The sequence below is a fragment of the Danio rerio genome, chromosome 3, assembly GCF_049306965.1.
Source record: "Danio rerio strain Tuebingen ecotype United States chromosome 3, GRCz12tu, whole genome shotgun sequence".
NCBI classification, from domain to species: domain Eukaryota; kingdom Metazoa; phylum Chordata; class Actinopteri; order Cypriniformes; family Danionidae; genus Danio; species Danio rerio.
This window is the reverse complement of record NC_133178.1, coordinates 32,126,262-32,150,176: the sequence shown is the minus strand read 5'-3', so window position 1 is coordinate 32,150,176 and position 23,915 is coordinate 32,126,262. Positions and strand designations below refer to the sequence as shown.

The window sequence follows — 23,915 nt, the reverse complement described above, 5'->3', positions numbered from 1 at the left end:
AAATGACTTCACTACAGACAAAATATGGTCAACCAACTGGTAGAGCGGGCAGTTAAAGTGTTAAGTCTACTTTGTAATAGTACTCATTGAGTGCTAACACAATACCCAATTAAACATTGTAGACTTAATAAGCTTGGATAAATGAAAGTGGTTACTTTGCATGATTTTTTGATCTAAGTCTAAAATTGCAGGCAGATAAAGAGTAATGCTTATGCATTCATATGAAATGAGGAATTTGTGAATTTCCACAAGATACAGTGACACATTTGCATAAGACCAACATTAAATTAAGTAAGAGGATATTGGTAAATTAATGAAAGAGCTCTGGCTCCAGAGTTTATAATTCTGCATCTGATTTCAGTGTGTATTTGCAGGATCCCTCCCGGCATACATAATAAAACTTGTTCCCAACAGACTGATTATGTTGCAGGTAGTTAACACTCCCGCGGAGAGCTTTGCGATAATTCGATCATGTTCTTACCTGATTCTTTAATCAGTCTGTCTGTGTGGCTTATTTAAATTATGTGAGAATGTAATAAAAAAACAGATATGTGATTAATAATATAAGACTCAAATGACTTTTAAATGACTTTCAGAGATGCAAAACAGCAGTAAATGGTCGCTGACGTCATATGCTCGTTACGTTATCTAATTAGAAATTGCAGAAACTTGAAATTGTAATCTTGAACAACACATTTAAGCAATTTATTTCTGATTAACACCTAATACAAAGTGTCTTGATATGATTATTTACTGTTTAGGTTCACTAATTGATATGAGCGCTAATATTAGGTGCATTAACTATTAATTTTAGCTTTAAATGGAAAATTTAGATGACCAAGATTGTAAATTTACTACTGAAGAATGCGTTTTAGTAATGACAGTAATTGTTATGGGGTTTTTTTCACCAATCACAATCAACTGTAGTAAAACCCGCTTTGAATGTTATCACTTAACTACTGGTAGGCTCAGAAGGCTGTTATCATCCATCCACATGGTTAATCAAGTAACAATAGGGAAGACTCCACACCCAGATTTGTTTTTACATTACTGTAACAGTTGGGTTTAGGGTTGGGGTAGGTTAGACGTTAATAAAATACAATTAATGAGAAATTTAATAAACATACAGATGGTAATCAAGTGGAAAAAAAAACGTGGTCATTTCTTTTTTTACTACAACAAAACTGTGGATCATTCAACTTATGGAATCAAGTTCAACAGTTGAATTCAGAATTACCCCCCCCCCCCCCCCTGAACTATTATATTAAATCCCCTGTTTATTTTATTTTATTTTATTTTTACATTTCTGTTTAACGGAGAGAAGATTTTTTCAACACATTTCTAAACATAATAGTTTTAATAATTCATTTATAATAACTGATTTATTTAATCTTTGCCATGATGACAGTAAATAATATTTGACTAGATATTTTTCAAGACACTTATAGTTTAAAATGACTTTTAAAGGTTTAACTAGGTTAATAAGGTTAACTAGGCAGGTTAGGGTCATTAGGTAATTAGGCAAGTTATTGTATAATGATGGTTTGTTCTGTACACAATTAAAAAAAAAAAAAAACATCTTCTAATAATTTTGTCTCTAAATTTGGTTTAAAAATTTTAAAACTGCTTTTATTCTAACCAAAATAAAACAAATAAGACTTTCTCCAGAAGAAAAAATATTATCAGACATACTGTGAAAATTGCCTTGCTCTGTTAATCATCATTTGGGAAATATTAAAAAAAGAAAAAAATCAAAGGGGGGCTAATAATTCTGACTTCATTCGTATGCTGGTGTTTTGCATCAAAATTTGCCATGAGATTGTAGTTTCTTTTTCCTTTCAGTCAAAGTTTGTAATGTTGATTCAACAAACACCTTTTAAAAGCCCTTTTACTACATTTATTAAGAAAAGGTGCATATGTGACGTCTTAATTTTAAGACTGCAACTTAAATAAAACAAACATTTCAGTACATGTAGAAAAATACATAATTACTTGTAAACCACATTTGCTGAGACTTGAATGTCCACTACGAAAAATAATGTACAGTATCATAATGTACTAATGTACTTGCATCGTTACATTATCTGATTAGAAATTGCACAAACTTAAAATTGTAATCTTGAACAACACATTTAAGCAATTTATTTCTGATTAACGCTTAAAATGAAATTTCTTGATATGATTATTTAGACATAGACAACTTAAATAAAACAAACATTTGAGTCCATGTAGAATAATACAGTTATTTGTAAAGTACACATTCGCTGAGACCTAATTGCCCACTGCAAATTTATTGTACAGTAGTCAACATTTGAAGTGGTTCAAAATCTTGCATCAAAGTTGTTATAAAATGATTGAACATTAATTTTAAAGTTAATGAGGTAACACAAAAGAAGATATCTTAAAGAATGCTGGAAACTGGTTACTATATTGACTTAGTGTTCTCCTATGGATCTAATCCCCAACATTCTTCAAAATATCTTCGTTTGTGTTCAATGTTAACAAAAAAGAAACTGACTGTGTAAATGATGATTCAGTTTTCATATATAAATTTTCCCTTTAATGGCATCTTCTGATGGATCTAATTATTTCCACGCCAATTGTTTTGTAGCATACACAGTCAGATTTCAGCTCTTTTAGCTTCGAAAATAAACACTTAATGCATTTGTCCACTCATCCAATAAACTTAATATTCAAATATTCAACATGTGCTATCATCATCATCATTGTCCTGCAGTATAAAAAAGGTCAACTTATATCTAACTCACTGTATCAACAAACACTGATGACTTCTTACAGTCCTCTCAGCTTGTTGTTGGCTCATGTGTGCTACGTCACGGTTCTGCATTTAGTCTTGGGGTGTCTGACGTGGGTTTCTCTCAGACCTCCACCCCTTCCTAACCATCCTATCAGAACCTAATGGACGTCAGCGGGGCTTGCTCATGCTAACTGCTCCTCCATTGGCTTAGATGATACTGTTGATAAGTTCCACATCTATCGGCGCTTGGAGGCCTTTTCAACCCCCTCAAGGTGTGATCTAGTCACTCAAACTGATGCACTCTGAGAGCCCCCTCCCCCTCCCAAAAAACTTACACTGACTCAAGAAGAGTCTCCCACACACTAAAGCATGAATAGCAAGGGTTGTGTGTCATCAAGTTCACAAATATTTGCTTATATCTTAAAGAAGTAGACTATACAAGAAAATACAGATTCTTTACATCAAAAATTCAGTATGTACATTTTAGCATCTTATACTTGCAGATTTTTTGTAAATATTTGTGAAATGATTAGAATGAAATGGATTAACAAGAATATATTTTTCAGTGTATATATATATATATATATATATATATATATATATATATATATATATATATATATATATATATATATATATATATATATATATATATATATATACACACACACACACACACACACACACACACACACACACACACACACACACACAAAGGGTGATATTATTAGCCCCCCTGAATTATTAGCCCCCATATTTTTCCCCCAATTTCTGTATGACGGAGAGAAGATTTTTTTAACACATTTCTAAACATAATAGTTTTAATAACACATTTTTAATAACAGATTTATTTTATCTTTGCAATAATGACAGTAAATTATATTTTATTAGATATTTTTCAAGACTTGAATTCAAGACTTGTATTCAGCTTAGGCTTAAATAGGTTAATAAGGCTAACTAGGCAGTTTAAAGTAATTATGATGGCTTGTCATTCTTATATGCTATAAACTTTTTATTAGGCTATCTTGTGAAAGCCAGACAAAATCCTATTCAAACCTAATATTCTTCTTCTTGTTCTGAGACTAAATTTTTGCAACTTTATCACCTCATAGGCCTTTAAAGCTCTAACAACCAAACTTTGGTCAGACCTTCAGACTGGTCTGACTCGAGTTGCTATATCTTTTCCAACTGATCCAACTTTTTTTTTTTATTCCAAAAACTTTTGCGGAAAACTCAGAAAAGTCCCATGTTCTTAACATTGGATCAAACTTTAATGCCTTAGCAATCACTCAGAACACATGCCAATCCATACTAGAAACATGCTAACATATATGTACTTATCTATGCTAGCTGTTTCAAAAGTCTGAAAAATCACTTCAATTATTTAAACTTTGACTTTAGGACTGTAGAAACTACTTCAAACTTTCGGGCTAGGCTTTCTCAAGCCGCACCATAAAGTTTGTCCTCAAACTTTACTATCTAGTTAGGCAAACTATTGTTAACGATGGTTTGTTCTGTAGACTGTTAAAAAAAATAAGCTTAAAGGGGCTAATAATTTTGACCTTAAAATAATAATAATAATAAAATAGAAACTGCTTTTATTCCAGCTGAAATAAAACAAATAAGACTTTTTCCATAAGAAAAAATATTATGAGACATACTGTAAAATTTCCTTGCTCTGTTAAACATTACTTGGAAAATAAAATAAAAAATAAAATAAAAAAACCTCAATGGGAGGCTAATAATTCTGATTTCTAAATTTTCTAACTGTATCTAAATTTCACAGGTCATTTTTACCATTATTATAAATTTTTTCTTATGATTATTTGTAAAATGCCTAAAAGAAATGTATTTACAAGACTATATTATTTCCGTCTTTTGTAATTACTGTCATTTATTAAAATGACTATCTGATGTTTTTATAATTATTTGTAGAGTTTACAAGCAATTTTTATTGAAAATTGTGATCATTCATTTTCTTTTCGCTTAGTCCCTTTATTAATCAGGGTTCACCACAGCGGAATGAACCGCCAACTTATCCAGTATGTTTTTTACACAGCGGATGCCCTTCCAGCCGCAACCCACTACTGAGAAACAACCCATACACTCTTGCATTCACACACATACACTATGGCCAATTTAGTTTTTTCAATTCACTCATAGTGCATGTCTTTGGACTGTAATGGAAACTGGAGCACCCAGAGGAAACCCACACCAACACGGGGTAAACATGCAAATTCCATACAGAAATGCCAACTGACCCAGCCGGGGCTCAAACCAGCAACCTTTTTGCTGTGAGGCGACAACACTACCCACTGCACCACCGTGTTGTCTCAAAATTATATTCTACTCCTAAGAAAAGAACTTAAAAGTATTATACATTATTTAAATATAAAAAAATTGTAAACTATCATTATAAAAGCATGGCCAGATCTCCTAGCATTACCTTTAAAATTCCACATATCCTAACAGTCTAACATTTGAAAATGTCACACAGGACTTTAATGACTTATAAGTGACATTATTACTTTTGTAAGTGCAAGTGACAATCAAATTTCTAACCTATTTCTTGCCTCATGAGAAGAAAAATGCCATCCCCCAACATTTTAAACATGCGGTTTTCAATCAAAGATACTGGCAATGGAATATCAAACAATCTGTCTCAAACATTGTATTCAGTCACATTCATACGTTGTGTCATCACAATGTCATATATACCATCTGGCTCTGAATTAGTTACACAGTAAATAGTGTATGTTAAAGCTGTGAGACATATTCTTTATAGTCAATAAGTGATTAAAATGAATATGGCAGATTGAGGTTTTTTTTTTTAGCAGTAAAGCAGAGTTTAATATGCAACACAATTCTTTCACTTTATTAAAAAAACATCTTTAATTATTTTTTGTTTAATTCTTTCTAAACACTTTTTTCCCGGTAGATTTTTTTTACCATATGAAAGTGCTTCAATGAAATGCCATAAATTGTATCTAACCAATTAATAAAACTACTAATTAATTAGGTCAGTTTAGTTAAATTACAAATATTGAAATAAATGCAGTCTTGCAGACTTTTGAACAAAGGTTTCTCGAGAATAGGGTTGATGACACTCTCAAAAGTAGAAAATGTTATGCAATTACAGATAAATGTCAAGTTGAAAGAGCTCCTAAGGGTAACGGCTGAAGGGTACCACCTTTTACACAGTAAATAACTTTGAAAAGACCTACAAAACCCTCTAGAAAATTCATGAAACCTACCAAAGATCCATTCTAAAGGGCTATTTATTCAACAAAACTTTTCAGCCTGAATGGGAAACTATGCATTTTCCTCGTTCATTGACATGATAATGCAGTTTTTACTAGAATGCTTATTTCTGAAAACAGGTTACAAAGAGGAAGTTTTTGAAAATGTTACTGTTTCATATCTATGTTAACATGAAACCGTTAACAAAAGCCTGACAATAATGACATCATTTGTGTACATATAGGAAGATGTAGATTGTTCTTTGTTATTTTAACAATGAATGCAGTTCAATTCTGATTGATATGAATCTCTGTAGGGCAGCTCTAAAGCCCAACTAAAAAAGCCACACCAGTTGATGAAATGTAAAAAAAACAATAGGTAGAAACCAGGGTTATTGCAGGGACTAGTCCTCCACTGGCCAAACCATACACAGGTGACAAACTGATGTTCCTCTAGAGCAGGGGTGTCCAAACTCAGTCCTGGAGGGCCGGTGTCCTGCACAGTTTAGCTCTAACCATCTTTAACACACCTACATGGAAGTTTCTAGTATACCTAAAAAGAACTTGATTAGCTGGTTTAGGTGTGTTTAATTTGGGTTGAAACTAAAATATGCAGGACACTGGCCCTCCAGGACCGAGTTTGGACACCCCTGTTCTAGAAGTATCTGAGCTTTCTGATGTCCATAGTCTTGAATACTCTGAAACAGACTAGCACTTGATTGTGCTGTCAGTGGTAGTGGTTCTCCCCCAGGACTGTTGGGCAGCTGCTTACGTGTGCTCTTGGGAATTCCTTCGGTTGCACTGAGGACAAGATGGTGAATTGTTCTCACCCCAGATGTAGAGATTTGCTTGACTAGGACCAAGAACTGGGGACTGCCAGGGGGATCTGCCTGCCAGATTACAGTCCGTGAGATCTTCTCCAGCACATCCTCCCACCTTTTCTATGATCCCTGCTGCCACACTGCCTACAGATCCATTTCTTTTTAGCACCACTTCACACCTCCTCTTAATTAGGTATTCAGTAAATGAAATTTGGAAATTTGGAAAATTCCCAAACAGGCAGGTCAGCTCCAAATGTGTGGGACTTGAGGTTCAAAAGGTTTGTAAAAAAAAAACCTGAGGCATTTGATTGATTAAAGTCACACAGTCCAACGAGTCCAATATGTTGGGTTTTACTAATGTCTACATTGACCCCAAGCCTAATCCTATGTACAACAATAACTATTGTTGAACATGGTCACAAAACAGACACTGTATTGATGCAGATGCTCAGTAGGTGCAGCTGCAAACCCCTTTAAGTCTTAACCGAACCAACCTGCAGTAGAAGTCCCTCCCATTTGGAGGTCTCCCAACGTAATAGCAGTAGAAGTCCCTCCCGTTTGAAGGTCTCTGGTCTTATCTCTGGGCACTATCATAGTGGAGTTGTGTGTTGGCATCTAACCTGCAATGCAAACTAGACTGCATTGCAGGTTAGATCCATTGCAGTCTGCAACCTGCAGACTGCAATGGATCAATAGACATTTCATTTCTCTCCAAACCATGATGCTTGCCAATACCACCTTGCCTTGAGCTCTCTTTGCCCTACAAAGCTGTATTTCTCTGGTGTGCGAGATCTTGATCTCTTCAATTAGGCTACTGAACAGGAAATGGAGCTTTTTTTACCCTCTTTTTTGACTTGTAGCTGTCCCAACCAGCTGTGGAGGTTCATCCCCGTGTTCTCCATTGTTGACCAGGACAGAGGATTCAAGGGAAGATTCCATGCTGGTACATCCAGGCCTTAAATCAGCTTGGTAGGCCAGACTTCTCGACAGTGGTGAGCCAAGCTTCTAGTCTATTTAGAAAAATACACACACAACCACATGCCATAAATTCAGTTGACACAGTAATATAAGGTTAGAGCTAACAGGCTGACAGATAAACCCATGGCTCTATACTCTAACGTTGATGTGTGATGTGTTTTCATTGTGGAAATATTACAACAGCATTAAAGCAGGAGGATATATAAGAGCATTAGTAATGCACCTCACTAAAGATTTGCATGTTCTGACAATAGCACATGACTCATAGATGTCAGATGTGAATATATATTGTGAATTATAAATTTGCCTTTGGTATACTCATTTGCCAAACACAACAAAGCCCATTCAAGCACACACATACTGCATCATCTGATTTAGCATGAGCACGGCTAATTTTCACGTCCCGGGTGTCAACACAGACATTACAACTATAAAAAGTGTAATTTCCTTTGCTGAAAAAGACAAGTCAGTGCTCTGACTGGACACCACATATAAATATCTTTGCATGTTAAACTGACAAAAGTGTTCGAGAATGGGAAATGGTGACTCAGTCTGTGCCTGTTGGAAAACTGAGTGTTTATTTCACTGTCCGCCTCTCAGGGTTTTGTCATATAATCGATTAGCCTTTTATTAGCACAACAAAAACTATGACACACTGTCTGCTGGCCATCTACACAAATCCCAAATGTCTTTTTGATTTATTGAGGACTTGTCTATAACGTTAAAACACCTATACCACAGGTAGAAACCCTTTCAGACAGGTTATGATGGGTGAAATAGTTTGTATTTCTCAAAAGGGCATTGTGACAGTAAAAGAGAAGAAAGATTTTAATTGGCTATACATGTGGGCAAACATTGATTCTGGTCTGGATCAAAAATGGCTCAAGACAATGCCCTAGCACAATGATGTCATGATTCATCTGAAATGTAAAAACGAACAGTCAAATTGTACCGATGTGACCTACGCTTGCTGCACTATTCTCAAATAGATTAAATAGAGCAAATAGATTTGAAGTAAAATAAGAAATTCTGGCTTTTAACCACTTGACCACTCCACCCCCTGATCATTTTAGATTAAATTAGATGCTGTGCTTGCCACAGAATATATACTTTATCAAGTCTTAGGGCATTCACAGCTCTGAATGTTGTGTTGAAATTTCAAAATGAAGGTATTTACAACTTGGCATGAAGTTTTTATTGACAAAGATCTGCCCAGAGGCCATATGACTGGTATGCAAGTCATTCAATCACTGCTCATTTTGTCCAGTGTTGTTTTAGGGTGTAAAACTTCAATGTCAACATATCTACAATAATAAATTATATAACATATAAGCAAACGTTCTTTTGAAAACCAAGCATTTGGTTGGCCAATTGTGTAGTAAACACAAACATTATAATGATGGCCTTGTTACCAGATAGAAAACGAAATACTAATAATCTAATAAGCTGACATCTCAGAAAGTTCATTTCACCTCTACAGGGCGTATTAGGATTTCTGGTTTCAGTAATCATGTATCATTTATAAACCACAATATATGTGTTGTTAAATAATTTTAAAATATCAAATAGGCTTTGACATCCACCTGAAAGTCTGAAACATCTGTTGGTAATCTGTGACCATCATATATTTTGTGATTTTCAACCACTGAAATCTGCACACTTGCTCTGACATTAGGAAACTTGTTCAGTAAATCAGGGCAAAATCTTGGTAAAAGTTGTGCTGTTTAACCTTGTTACACAACGTGAGGATCAGATTAGATTTATTCCTATCAAAAATGGAAGTCCTGAGATGCTTGAGATTCTTGAGATAAAAGACAAAGAAACAGAGATTTACAGAGAAAAAGGAGGAAGAAGAATGTGAAGGCTTCTTGCAGATGTTGTGCTGTGGCTGTACTGTAGGTCGTCACTGATGAAATTTCTAGTTGAAACATTTTACATGGAAATCTAAATATCTAATATTTCTCTATATCACATTTCTCAGACCACATCTTTGGAGTTAAGACTATTATAAGGGCCCACACAGTTTTTCCAACAACCAACCCCCACCCCCTTCTTGACTTTGTCTGCGAAATCCAGCCTTGCTCTTTACTTTCCTCTGTGACACTAACTGCTACCCCCTGCTATATTTTCATCCATGACATAACCACCCCACCCTACAATTTCTGCAAATTTGGCCCCAAATTGGCTAGTGGCGCCCCATTGTGCGCTCAACATAACTCTCAGTTATTTTTTTCAACTTTGTTTTTATTGATTTTAATTATATTACAAAACCCAGCTAACAGTACAGTATATTAACTTATATGATATTTCAGAATGTACCTTCCCACTCCAAAATTTGTTAAACAAAAATTACAGTTAAAATAAGTTATAAATAAGTTCTAAGACATAGAATTTTTATCTTCCATTTACAAAACGACTGAAAGGAGACCACATTTTTTTTTTAAAGTCTCTGTTTTATCTCTGATTATTTATGTTAACTTTTGAGGAGCAAGAGCATCAGACATTTCCCTTATCCATTTTGCAAGAACAGGTCTTTGGGTATTTTTCCATACCAAAGCTATAACACGTTGTATAAAGCTAAAATCTGTAAGTTTTTATTTTTGTTGATATTACTTGACACATTTTTAGGATATATACGTAATAAGCAAAGTTTTGGTTCCAAAGAAACATATTCTCCAATCATTTCACAGACCACATCTAGGACCTCCTACCAAAACAACTGCAGCTCTCTCACATACAGTGAAACAAAGTAGTACCAATTTCATCTTTAGATTCTGTGCAATAGTCTGGAATATTAGGGTCCGGTGTAATTTTACAGGCATAATGTAAGTCCTCATCATTCATTTGTATTTCAATATTCTACATCTGGTATTTATGGTTTGAGTTTAACATAAAAGACATGCATATTCCCATTTCTCAACAGTGATATCTACTTGCTGAAAGGTATGATAGGGAATTTTCTTTAGGTCTATCCTGTAGTGTCTTATCATTCCTCTATTATTCATGTGATTTTAAATAATTTGTACTAATGAACACTATTGGGGCAACAAGTAGGTTTTAATTTTCAAATATATAAACCTTCTAATTTGAAGGTATTTAAAAAAGTCCTTCTGAGAAATATTGTATTTTGAAACTAACTGCTGAAAGGTCACAAGTGTATCTCCTGCATATAGGTCTTTTACCATACTTAATACTTTTATCTGCCAGTTAACTCACACTAAATTAATGGACCAACAAGTTTTGTCTATGCAGCAAAACCTACTGTACCATTTTCAGACACAAAATACATAATTCTATCTATTACACTAACTGACTTTAATCATTTTTGTAAATATAGATTTTTGTGATAAAGCATCCCTACTATTTAACAGGTTTCATTACATGCATAAATCTACACAAAATAACATGCATAATGAAAAAACACCCATCATAAATATAATTTTTCTAAGTGTTTACATTAAAACATTTCAATAGTTTTTAGTATTTATGTTTTATTTTATTTAAGGGCGACACGGTGGCTCAATGGTTAGCACTGATGCCTCACAGCAGGAAGGTAGCTGGTTTAAGTCCTGGCTGTGTCAGTTGGCATTTCTGTGTGGAGTTTTCATGTTCTCCCCGTGTTCACGTGGGTTTCCTCCAGGTGCTACGGTTTCCCCCACAGTCCAAAGACATGCACTATGGGTGAATTGAATAAACTAAATTAGCCATTGTGTATGTGTGTGAATGAGTGTGTTTGGGTGTTTCCCAGTACTGGGATGCAGCTGGAAGGGCATCCACTGTGTAAAACATATACTGGATAATTTGGCGGTTCATTCCGCTGAATTTTTTTTTACATATTTACTTTATTTCAAGCTTTTAGCAGACAAATTGATCAATAGCAGTTCAGTTTGTTTTTGCCATGAATCAAACAACACAATTTTGGTCAGTGTTGGTACTGTGAAACCGTAGAAAGCTACCTTATTGCTAAGCTAGCTAAACTATTGTCAAGCTTCTAAAAAAGTAGCTAGATTTACTACAAGTTACTTCCTAAAAGTAACTTGCAGTTACTTTTTTCACAACGGTGTATTTTCAAAAATGAAAACTGAATAAATTTCATTTCAGGTAACATACTGTATTTGGTACGTTATGCAGAGCAATTATGATGTCAAAGCTTAATGCTTTATTCCACATTTAGGCTGAAGAATGTAGATAATCAAGTAGCTGTGCTATATATACACCCCAACACTGATTATGATTTTACTAACACCATGCTCTACTAAAAGTGTTCTCAATTATTAAAGCAACTGTATAAATTCAAGTATCTTGAAGCATACAGTATGCCCCTGCCCCAGCAGACAATCACAAAACAGATATCAAATGGAGTTTAGAAATAATAAAATTAATATGAATTGCTGGAGGATGCCTTTTGAAGGGGAAGAGGAGAAAAAGTTGGAAAAAGATCCTCAGTCTGTGCTGGATGGAGCCATCACACCTGCGGTTGAGGGAGTAGGAGAACATGTGTAGGGGGTTCGCAAGCTCTGCGTCATAACACACCCAGCAGACGCACACTGTCAGTCACGCTGCCTTCTGTCTTGGCAACTGAGGTTTTTCTGAGAAGATCTCAGGTGAACAAAAAGACATCTGTTTTATTGAAGAATCAGTTCTAAACTAATACATCGAAATGGTGGAAAAAATGGATAGTTCATCCAAAAATGAAAATCTCTGGGCTCATTTACTCACCCTCCATTTGTTCCAAATCTTAGTTTCTTTCTTCTGTTAATCACAAAAGAAGATTTTTTGACAAATTTTAGAAAAAGTTAGCCATTGACTTCCATTGTTTTCCTTTTTCCTTCGGAAGTCACTGTTCACAGTTATCTTCAACTCATTTTTTTTTGTATTCAACAGTATAAAGAAAGCCATAAAGCTTTGGAACTCCTTTGAGGACAAGCAAGTTTCCAGTTTTTAGATGTCTGTGAACATACTTTTACAGGAAATGAATATGTTTGTATTTCCAGAAATAGCTTCCTTGTTCGGCTCATTGACTCACATTTAGTCATACTAGAAGCCCATTTAAATCACTTACTCTCATTCTTTGCCAAAAAAAAAAAGTCTGCTAAAAACTGTCAGGTACAGGAAGTATGACCAAACATGTGGCAACATGGATGATGAGCACCGAATGCTTGCACCCCTCTGCAACAGCAACTCTATAAGTGCGTTTCTATGAGAACAATTATCTGGCAGCAGAACACTAGTGAAAGCTGAGCAATGGCAGAATGACTGAACGGCCAGTCCAAGCGCCGATGGCAGAACATGTTATGAAGAAGAAGCGAGACCTCAATATTGTTGACTGACCCCATATTAACAGCGATCCGTCATCATTCACCTGCAGCCCAAGTGACTCAAATGATATGATAATAATATGAAACTGGCTCTGTAGACACAAAGCAGGTAATGTCCATATCATATATTTTGATTTTGGCACAGTTTTCCTAAGGCTTTTCTTATTGCATTATATTGTTTTCAGAGAAAATCCAACATCTTGTTGCTTTTGCTATCCTTGCCTGCACTTGAAAACACCACCAACATGAGTCCTACAAAATCACTATTTCTGGTCTACGAAGCAAAATGGAGCTCGGTGAACTGAAGGATATAAGGACACTGATGGCTTCTGAACTCTCTGTTGAGGTGAGCACAACTAAGATGACTCCAGTTTTTATTTCAGCCCTCTGGTATGACGGTTGTAGGATTGAATCTCCATTAGAGAACTTGATCAAAGCTGACAGGTCCAACTGAAGCCCTGAAGGCGTCATGCAACCTTAACACCTGTGGCCTGTTCAATAGCGCGCTCATGAGTTCATTACCATCCCCCAGTTTCACGGAAGCATCCCTGCAAACGGTGCACTGGACCATCAAATCAAGTGCAACACTTCCCGCAATGGCCACTACACCACACTACTGAAATGTTATGTGTGTCAAAGAGTTCTAGAATATTTAAATATAGCTTTAGGGAGGGAAAACCTGCAAAGCACATTAAGTGGTCAAAAATAACCAATGCAGCAAAGATATAGAAATCAACACAAAGTATTGTTTTTAATGTTCTTCCATTACAAAAAATTTTTAAAAAAAAAAAGTTATTTATGAAACAATAGAGTGCTGCAGGTTTTCTCAGGATTTTTAAATAGGTTTTAACATTAATGAGTAAGGCTGCGTTTACACTCATCGGCCACTTTATTAGGTACACCTGTCCAACTGCTTGTTAAGGCTAATTTCTTATCAGCCAATCACATGGCAGCAACTCACTGCATTTAGGCATGTAGACATGATCAAGATGATCTTCTGCAGTTCAAATCAAGCATCAGAATGGGGAAGAAAGGGGATTTAAGTGACTTTGAATGTGGCATGGTTGTTGGTGCCAGACGACCTGTTCTGAGTATTTCAGAAACTGCTGATCTACTGGGATTTTTACTATCTTGAGGGTTTACAGACAACGGTCCGAAACAGAGAAAATATCCAGTGAGCGGACGTTCTGTGGGTGCAAATGCCTTGTTGATGCCAGAGGTCAGAGGAGAATGGCTAGACTGGTTCGAGCTGATAGAAAGGCAACAGTAACTCAAATAACCCTCGTTACAACCAAAGAATGCATGATACATCTTGCAGTGAAGCAGTGTACCATAGCTTGATTCATTTTGCCACAATCACATGATCAGTGATTCCAGAAGCTTCATTTTCTCCTATACCCACGTAACTGCTAAGAATTTTGATTCAAAGGTAAAAAAGCACTGCACCTGCCCCACACACCATTAATTAAAAAAATACATAGTAATTTAAAGTAAAAAGCTTATCTAAAGTATCATAAAGAATCATACTAAAGCGCATTATTGTATATACAACTATTTTCAATTGTACATCATATTGTAGTATAAAGTGTAACTGAAGCCAGCTGACGAGTGCAGCGTTGAAGTCTCACTGCCTTAGCCTCCTCCTTGGAGCATTCACCTCCCATGCAGGAAGGGCCAGTTTGAGCCCCACTCGGAACGAGTGGTTGGGTGTAGGACGCTTTGGACTATGATAAATGTAAATACTTCTGAATACCTTTGATTTTACTACAGTCATCAGTGGTGTAATGTAACATAACGTATATGTAGAAGAAATAAAATTACAGTGAGTAATTATTATTTATATTGCTATTGTTGTATTACTACATGAATGAGTTGGTCGGTTGTGAACACTTGACATTTTTACAATACAGTGCTTTCCCACACTTTAACCAGCAGAGGTCCTCATCGAGCTCTGATTTGGAAAGCTTTGAGTAACGAACCTTTTTTCGATACAATAGGGGAATTACCAACCTATGTCACACATGAGGTCACACGGGTTCAACCGTGCATACCGGTTGCAAAAAAGACTGTGTGCAATAGCAAACATGTCATGTATGATGCCAAAATCGAAAGTCCAAAAATCAAAAACTTTAGATAACCGTACACCACACTGCTTTTAATGCCAACCGCAGACGTCTTTGACTAACAGCCGTCATAAGAGCTGAATGGTGTGAGGACCTTATTAAAACTGCTGGACTCTGCAGTTCTCATTTTAAATCAAGTAAGTTTACGCTATGCAGAATCATACACAATACTTAATTTTGATTGCAGCAATGATTTTAACAAAAACAGTTAAATATGGTTAATAAAACGGTGAACACTGAAGGCTAAGAATGAAATGTAAAAATGTAAGTTCACATACCCTACTGTACATGTGCAGTTTGCACTCAGAATGCAGCTGTTTTGCTTTTTGATGATTACCCAGGCCTTGTACCGTTCCGTCTTCTTTCCTTGTCTTTGGCTAGGTAGAATCTCGGCTTTGAGCACTGTAAAGTTTTAAATCTGGTAATCATGGAACATTGGTTCTTGCACATGACCACACAGAACAAAATTGTTGGCATCCAAAGACTTGTAGGCCTTTAACTTCTCTCTTGTCACTTGGAGTTTTAATGAGATAGTTGTATATTTCGAGCTGACTTTAACGTTAATTTTGCAGAATAACTGTGCTTATCACTGGGTGACAAGCTGTTATAATACACTGAAAGCATTAAGTAAATAACATATATAATATGTAATCAATATAACTTATTTCTAAGAAAAACAACTCTTTACCGCATCGGATGTCATTCCCTCACTGAAAATGCTAGCGCTACCATTTTTTTCTGCAACCTTGCTGCACACACATCCTGAATGTTTACACACCAGTAATCTGTCTATTGAGTTGAAAGGTTCACTGGTTCAGAAAGCTTGATTTTATCATCACTAAAGCCAGTAGAACAAAAGTACCACAAATCAACCACAAAACAAACAGTACTCACAAATCTCAATAGTCAAAAACTTTTAACACATACAAAAATGCAGCACTTCCCAACATACAAACATTTCAATGAACACACAGTAAGGCTGCGTCCGAAACTGCATACTTCCATACTATATAGTACCTAAAAATCAGTATGCGAGCCGAGTTGTATGTCCGAATACATAGAATTCGAAAATCAGTATGCAAGAAGTACCCGGATGACTTACTACTTCCGGCGAAATTCTGGAGTGCGCATCCCATGCACGCTGCGCTATCCCATGATGCCCCGCGAGCGAATTCATGAATGGGAGTGAAGCGACGCAAATTACGCAGGTAGGTCGCGTGACCATAACAAAATAGCGGATGTAGTACGTCCGAATTCCATTCATACTTTCACATTCATACTGTATAGAACGTACTTTTCTAACGGCCGAGTAGTATGTTTAAATTCAAATACAGTACCTACTGAGTAGTAGGCGGTTTCGGACGCAGCCTAGGTGATCAAAACAAGATGGCCACTAAGGAAGATATGTCACAGCTTTTATTATACTGTGGGCCAATCAGGAGCGAGCAATCAGTCTAAAGTGGCCAATCAGAGTTTTTGTAGGCAAAGCAGAGAGACTGATGAGATATGACAACCATAGGGCCATTGATTTATAACAGTACACAAGCGTGAAAACATGCCGTTTCTGACAAAAAGTGTATGGTAAGGTATGATGCCTAAAAATTTCCCTGTAGATCAGGGGTGACCAACCCTGTTCCTGGAGCTCGACCTTCCTGCAGATTTCAGTTGCAACCCATATTAAACACACCTGCCTGTAATTATCAAGTGCTGTTCAGGTCCTAATTAATTGATTCAGGTGTGTTTGATCAGGGTTTGAGCTGAACTCTTTAAGAAGGTCGATCTCCAGGAACAGGGTTGAGCAATCCTGCTGTAGATGCATAAGGGTACTGCAAACTTTTAAAGTATATAAGAGCTAGAAATCAGCAAAACAAGTGCAGTGAAGCTAAGATCTGTTAGTTTGTTGATGCTAAAGACAAATTATGGTTAAGGTCACAGTAGAAGCAGAAATTATTGGAAATACAATGAGAGGATGACGAGAAAAAAAGGGCAAAATCGCAGAACCCATTTCATATGGCCGGGTTTGATTAAATCACCTTGAATCAAATGCTTTTCTAACATAATAATCTTTTCTACATCTCTGCTTGGCGTCACAGCAATAGCAAATCTTACATCAACAGCAAATCATGACAGGGAAAAATCTGACTCATTGTTCAATGCTGGAGAGCACTTTTGATATATGCAAAGCGAAAAGGTTAACGCAGAAGATTGACAGCGATCTTTCCTACATATGGGCATAAAATAAATATCTGTCACGTCTTCATTTTCCAATCTGCTTTCTCTGATGAGGAGGAGTAGATAAGCATATGGAAATGTTTGTTGAGCCATGTGTTCCGAAGATACAAAAAAAATATATAAATCAAGAATTACTCTGAATATAAAGCTGGGCGAGAGTACAGATAATATGCAGGAGCCTTAATTTCACGCATAATTAACAAACATCTGTTGAGCGCAAGTAGTCACAAAAGTACATCAAGGAATGAGACAACCTAACTTTGAAAACTGTACTTATGATAATATCTCATGAACAGAAGGATCCTCATGCCACTTTAACTTTAAAAAATACTGATGAGATATTCTAAAGTGTTATAATTACGATAGATAAAACCTCAAAATTTGTATTACTATCTGAAATCAACAGGTTTTCCTGTCGAGTCTGTGGAGACTGCACTGAAATCAGGTTCTTGTCAAAATAAATTGGCAAAACACAACGTAAGACTCAAAGCAGATCTAGATTTGATGGATGATGAGCTTGCAGGCCTAGCAAGCAGCTGGTGTGTCTGTCGATGGAAGAAAACATATGGCCTGAGTCTACTGCCAAAATATGAAAGCTTGGTCTTATACTCAACAAAATGAAAAACAGTCTTAAGAACATTCAGACTCTCATCTTTACACGAATGTGAGTAACATGTTACTCCCAGCATTTTGTTTGATTTTCTGTGGACTTTGTGACTACTCATTAATACAACACTTCATTTTAATGCTCTACATCAGGGGTGTCCAAACTCGGTCCTGGAGGGCCGGTGTCCTGCAGATTTTAGCTCCAACTTGCTTCAACACACCTGTAGGATGTTTCTAGAAAGCCTAGTAAGAGCTTGATTAGCTAGCCCAGGTGTGTCTGATTGGGGTTGGAACTAAACTTTGCAGGACACCGGCCCTCCAGGACCGAGTTTAGACATGCCTGCTGCTCTACATGATAAGGCCATTGGGCCAGCTTTAGGTAATTTTCTAAGTTCATTTCAATTCATTTGGATAAGTTACTTTAAAGGGGTGGTCCACTACAATATCATATTTTAAACGTTTGTAAATGTGTAATGTAGCTGTGTGAACATGAACAACACCTCTGAATGTAATACGCTCAAAGTTCAGTGCAACAAGAAACATTGGCTTTTACAGAGTTAGCTTAGCTTGGAGACTACAAAAAAATACATCTGGGCTAGTGAGATCACAAACACTTCAGGTTACGCATATACACCACACACACACACCCTGCGCAGGAAAAAGGGGCATGGCTAGAGGCGCTGCAATGTTATATCAGAGAAAGCTGCAATGCCGTCCAAACACTGCTATTTTCTTTTCTTTTTTTCTTTTTTCTATTTTCTTTCTTCTGTTTCTGTATTTGGGCTTCCAAAATACACGACACAAAGAGAGAAGTGCTTACAACTTAATATTAGTTATATTTCAGAGAATTATAAAACATATAGCATATAGCTAGCATTTGACAAAGGACAGTTTCCAGAAACTCCTCAAAGAAAAATCATAACCTGTATGTTTTTAAATTATTAAAATTGATCAATTACATGGGTAGTTTCTAGCATTAACGGTATGCTGTAGCAAATACATAAACAAGGATGTAAATTTCGTTTGGCACCATTAACAGTAAAGCTACAAATTTATATATTAAACAAACACCTGCTGTAAACACACACAATCATCACCAGCACTGCAGTGTCTCTCTATGTGGCCGCTTTACCTGCATTCTACATCTCAAATAAACTCGCATAAAAAAAAAATCGTAAAAATCTTATTTCTTTTAGTTTGCCTAAAATACAAGCAGTTAGGCAATTTTAAGGTCAATAATATTAACCCCTATAAGAAAGCATTATTTTTTAATTGGCTACAGCACAAGCCACTGTTGTCTAATGACTTGCCTAAACAACCTAACTTGCAGAGTTGAACTACTAACCCAATGTAGTTAAGTCTTAAATTGCACTTTCAGCTTAATACTCATTCCTTGCAAAATAACCAGCAAAATTCTTTCTACTGTCATCATTGCATAGACAAAAGAAATGAGTTACTACAAATGTGTCGAAAAAAATTCTATTAAACATCACTTGGGAAAAATTTGAAAAAGAAAACAAATTTCACAGGAGGGCAAATAAATTTGCCTTCAGCTATATAAATGCTTTGATTATTTCTGTTGTCCTCATTTGTAAGCTGCATTGGATAAAAGTGTCTGCCAAATTATTAAATGTAAATAGCAAAATCAGTCCAAGGCACTTGAAAATAAGTGTGCCTTGGACTGATTTTTGCTTTTTATACTGAAAAATCCCTTACCCAAAGAACACGGACACATTTTCTAAGCTACGCCTGAGCACCTTTTGTTTCATTTTGGATTTTTTAAAAATGTAAATAAATCTTAATTTTATCAAAGCAAAATAAATGATCAAGCCCAACATTTCTAGTCTGTTGTTTCAGTTGATGAATGAAAAAAACTTCAATAAACATCATAGCACATCCAATAATCGCAATACATTTTGGGTTTTGGTAACTTTCAGTAAGAAACAAAACATTGTCTTACGAAATCTATTTATTTGATCATGAATTTAAACAATAAATGAAAATAAATGATGTGGTGTGACAGATCTCTGTACGCAATTGTGAGTGAACATCATGTATTCTATTTATTCATTAGTTGTACTGAACATGAATGAACATCCTTGGTCTCCTGTGATTGCTTAAACAGTTTTTTAGTTGTGGAAAGACGTCAATAAAATAGCTTGTAAATATCTCCTAGCGTTACATTTACCTCAGGCAAGTGTCCACAGCTTGCTAATTAGCTCCCCAGAGAAATGAACTCTAGAGAAGGGCATTTCTCTCAATATTTGCACTTTATTAGTCTATAAATTTACTATAATTTACCTTAAATGTCTTTATTTGTTCAAATAAATCCGTCATGTTTAAAGTTATTTCACCCTAAAACATAATGTACTTCAATTGTGACTCCAAACCTGAGGCATGTATTGAACTTAAGTGTTTTGTGTATGTAATTAGCATGTAAAAATTAGCACAAGAAAGCAACATGAGACCTTTTGTGTTATTGAAATGTATTTTTTGCAACTGAAGTTACAAACTAAAAGACACAATAAAAGTTCCACGCAGCTCCTCCATGTGGTCACATCACATATCATTTCAGTTAACTTAATTGTTTTTACAAATTTAAGTGGATTGATCGAACATAAACCAATTAAGTTGTCTCAAAACACTTTAAAACTGTGGTGTTTTAGCTCATTTGAAATAAGAAGTGTGAACAAGCAGCAACATTAATTTTTAAAGATGTACGCATTCAGAAATATCCAAGCCTTGACTTGACAGATCAGACCTGGCAATCAAATGGTGCTCATCAATGGCAGCAACTAGAATGAGTCCTATGAGACTTGTTTGCGAGAGGTTTAAAGGGCATCGTCAGCATTACAGAGATCCCGAATGGAGGCGCACATCACAGCCAGGGCAAACATTAAACTCTCCTGATACTCCACTGTCGATTTTTATTGCCTTGTTTGTGGTTCAGGTGAGATGGAATTAGACGCTTTCCATATTAGAGGCCATCTTGAAAGGATTCCTGCCTGGTCTGCCAATAAATCGCTAACTATTGACCTCAGCCAAGCAGATTATGACTACACTAAAAAAAAAGTGTATGCAGACAGGGCTAAGATGTTGTTTCAGATTTGTAATGTACAGAAGGTTTATTGGTGATTCTTCAATGAAAGGAACTTTAAATCTTGATAATTAAAAGTTCTGTTTTATTTGTGGTGAAACAAATTGATAAAATGTGAAGAAATAAAACTCATTAATTTTGTTTCACCATAATGACAGTACATAATATTTTACTAGTTATTTTGCATGACAGCTTAAAGTTCATTTTAAAGGATACCAGGTTAATTAATTAGGTTAACTAGACATGTTAGGTTAATTAGGGAAGTTATTTAACAATACTGGTTTGTTTTGTATCCAAAGATATAAAGTAAAAAATAATATAAATATTTTTCTTAAAGAAAAGTTTAAATGAAATAAATAATATTAAACATATAAATCTAAAGATATAAAGAAGACATTCTCCAAAAGAAAAAAAATGTTAAAGTAGATACTGTGAATATATAATTTCTACATTAATCATTACTTAATTGAAAAATATTTCTCAAAAGAACTAATAAGATTTGCTTTAACATTTTTTTTAAATTCACTTTTTTTATAAATTGAAAATACAGTAGTCAAAGAACATCAATTTAAATGTTACTTAAAAGTAAAATAATTAAATAGAATAGAATTAAAAAGAGGCGGCGCTGTGGGTAGCACGTTCGCCTCACAGCAAGATGGGTCGCTGGTTCGATCCTCGGCTCATTTGGCGTTTCTGTGTGGAGTTTGCATGTTCTCCCTGCGTTCGCGTGGGTTTCCTCCGGGTACTCCGGTTTCCCCCACAGTCCAAAGACATGCGGTACAGGTGAATTGGGTAGGCTTAATTGTCCGTAGTGTATGAGTGTGTGTGTGTATGTGTGGATGTTTCCCAGAGATGGGTTGTGGCTGGAAGGGCATCCGCTGCGTAAAAACTTGCTGGATAAGTTGGCGGTAGATTTCGCTGTAGCGCCCCAAGAATAATAAAGGGACTAAGCTGACAAGAAAATGAATGAATGAATGAGAATTAAAAAGACAGCTCACATGCTGCATCTCAATTTGCATACTATCTGTCCTAAATAGTATTTAAAAATAGAATTAGTATGCCCCAAATAGTAGTATGTTGAAAAGAGTATGCCAAAAGTTCCTGGATGGTTTACTATTTCCGGTGAAAATTCTAAGTGTAGAACCGTCCATTCTCTAACTGCTGATATTGCCCACAGTACATTGCAAGTTGGACGTGAATTCGATTGGAACTACAAACGCGGGGGAAAAGTTTAAATAAACTACAAACATGATGGACGTGCAAGACCAGCCATCAAGTAGAGAGGCTTCGATAAAGTTGTTTGTATGACTGTTAATCATTATCTAGCCAACTGTAAAATATTTTATTCATGTTGTGTGTGTTATATCTCATCTGCAACAATACTGAACTTATGAAAGGACATGTTTTTCTTGCTTAATTTTAAATTGTCTAAAATGGTGGGTCTGGTAGAAATGATAGCTGTTTTGCTATATGCAATAAAAATAAATTATGACTTTTCTTAAATGTACCATCATCAAAATATTGTTCAAAATAGTTAAATTGTTGCAAATACCCTTTTAACAGACACACAACATACACAGTAAAATATTTTAAAACTATTTTAGTCTAAATTTAAAACATGAAAAACATAATCAATGAGTCTCCTAACTCTACAATCATCTGATTTAATTAATTTCTTTGCCTTTTTTTTTCCTTTTTTTAAATATTTCCCAAATGAACAGAGCAAGAAAATGTTCACAGTATGTCTGATAATATTTTTTTCTTCTGGAGAAAGTCCCATTTTAAAGGTGAAAGTTATTAGCCCCTTTAAGCTATACATTTTTTTCGATAGTCTACAGAACAAACCATCATTATACAATAACTTGCCTAACTACCCTAACCTGCCAAGTAACCTAATTAACCTAGTTAAGCCTTTAAATGTCACTTTAAGCTGTATAGAAGTGTCTTGAAAATATCTAGACAAATATTATTTACTGTCATCATGGCAAAGATAAAATAAATCAGCTATTAGAAAAAAGTTATTAAAACTATTATGTTTAGAAATGTGTTGAAAAAATCTCCGTAAAACAGAAATTGGGCAAAAAAATAAACAGAAGGGATAATAATTCAACAACATTACAATTTACAATTCACAACATGTTCTGCAACATTACAAAGCAACACATGATATTTAGGTTTGTTAGTGTGTGTGTGTGTGTGTGTGTGTGTGTGTGTGTGTGTGTGTGTGTGTGTGTGTGTGTGTGTGTGTGTGTGTGTGTGTGTGTGTGTGTGTGTGTGTGTGTGTGTGTATAGAAATTAACAGGAATTAACAAATTTGTTTCCATGACTTGCAGTACTAATAAGAAAACACAATTTTCTCTTTTACTAAATCATGTTCCAATCAAAATATAATCATTTTATATACTGAGCAAACACATAAAAAACAAGGATCTGATTAACATTAGAGCATGGCAGCTGACACAGATCTTTAAATTACAGTTATTTTAAAACATTACTCCTGTTCCGGTGTAATATCAATAGGAGTTTTTTCTCTTTCTGATATATTGCTACAATCGCACCAGTTTCCCCTGAAGGGGGCTATAAATGATGACACCTACAACAACAACTTACATTTAACTTCTATTGAGCCAAAACCATCCAGCCTCAAGCATAAACAGGCCTGCAGCGTCGTTTTAATTACAGCTATTTATCTTGGCAAGATGACAAGGCCAGGCCTTAAGTTAGACAAAACACATTACTTTGT

The 23,915-nt window shown here is 35.5% G+C and overlaps 1 protein-coding gene across 2 annotated transcripts in view; it reads right to left on the bottom strand.

Moving 5' to 3' along the window:
• The window catches only part of mpp2a (MAGUK p55 scaffold protein 2a), a 75,568-nt gene that overhangs the window by 38,458 nt on the left and 13,195 nt on the right, over nt 1-23,915 (bottom strand). For both annotated transcript variants that reach the window (XM_073942303.1, XM_073942300.1), the window contains exon 3: nt 7,660-7,828. The gene's annotated coding sequence lies outside the window, so the exon portion shown is untranslated. The remainder of the gene's footprint in view (nt 1-7,659; nt 7,829-23,915) is intronic.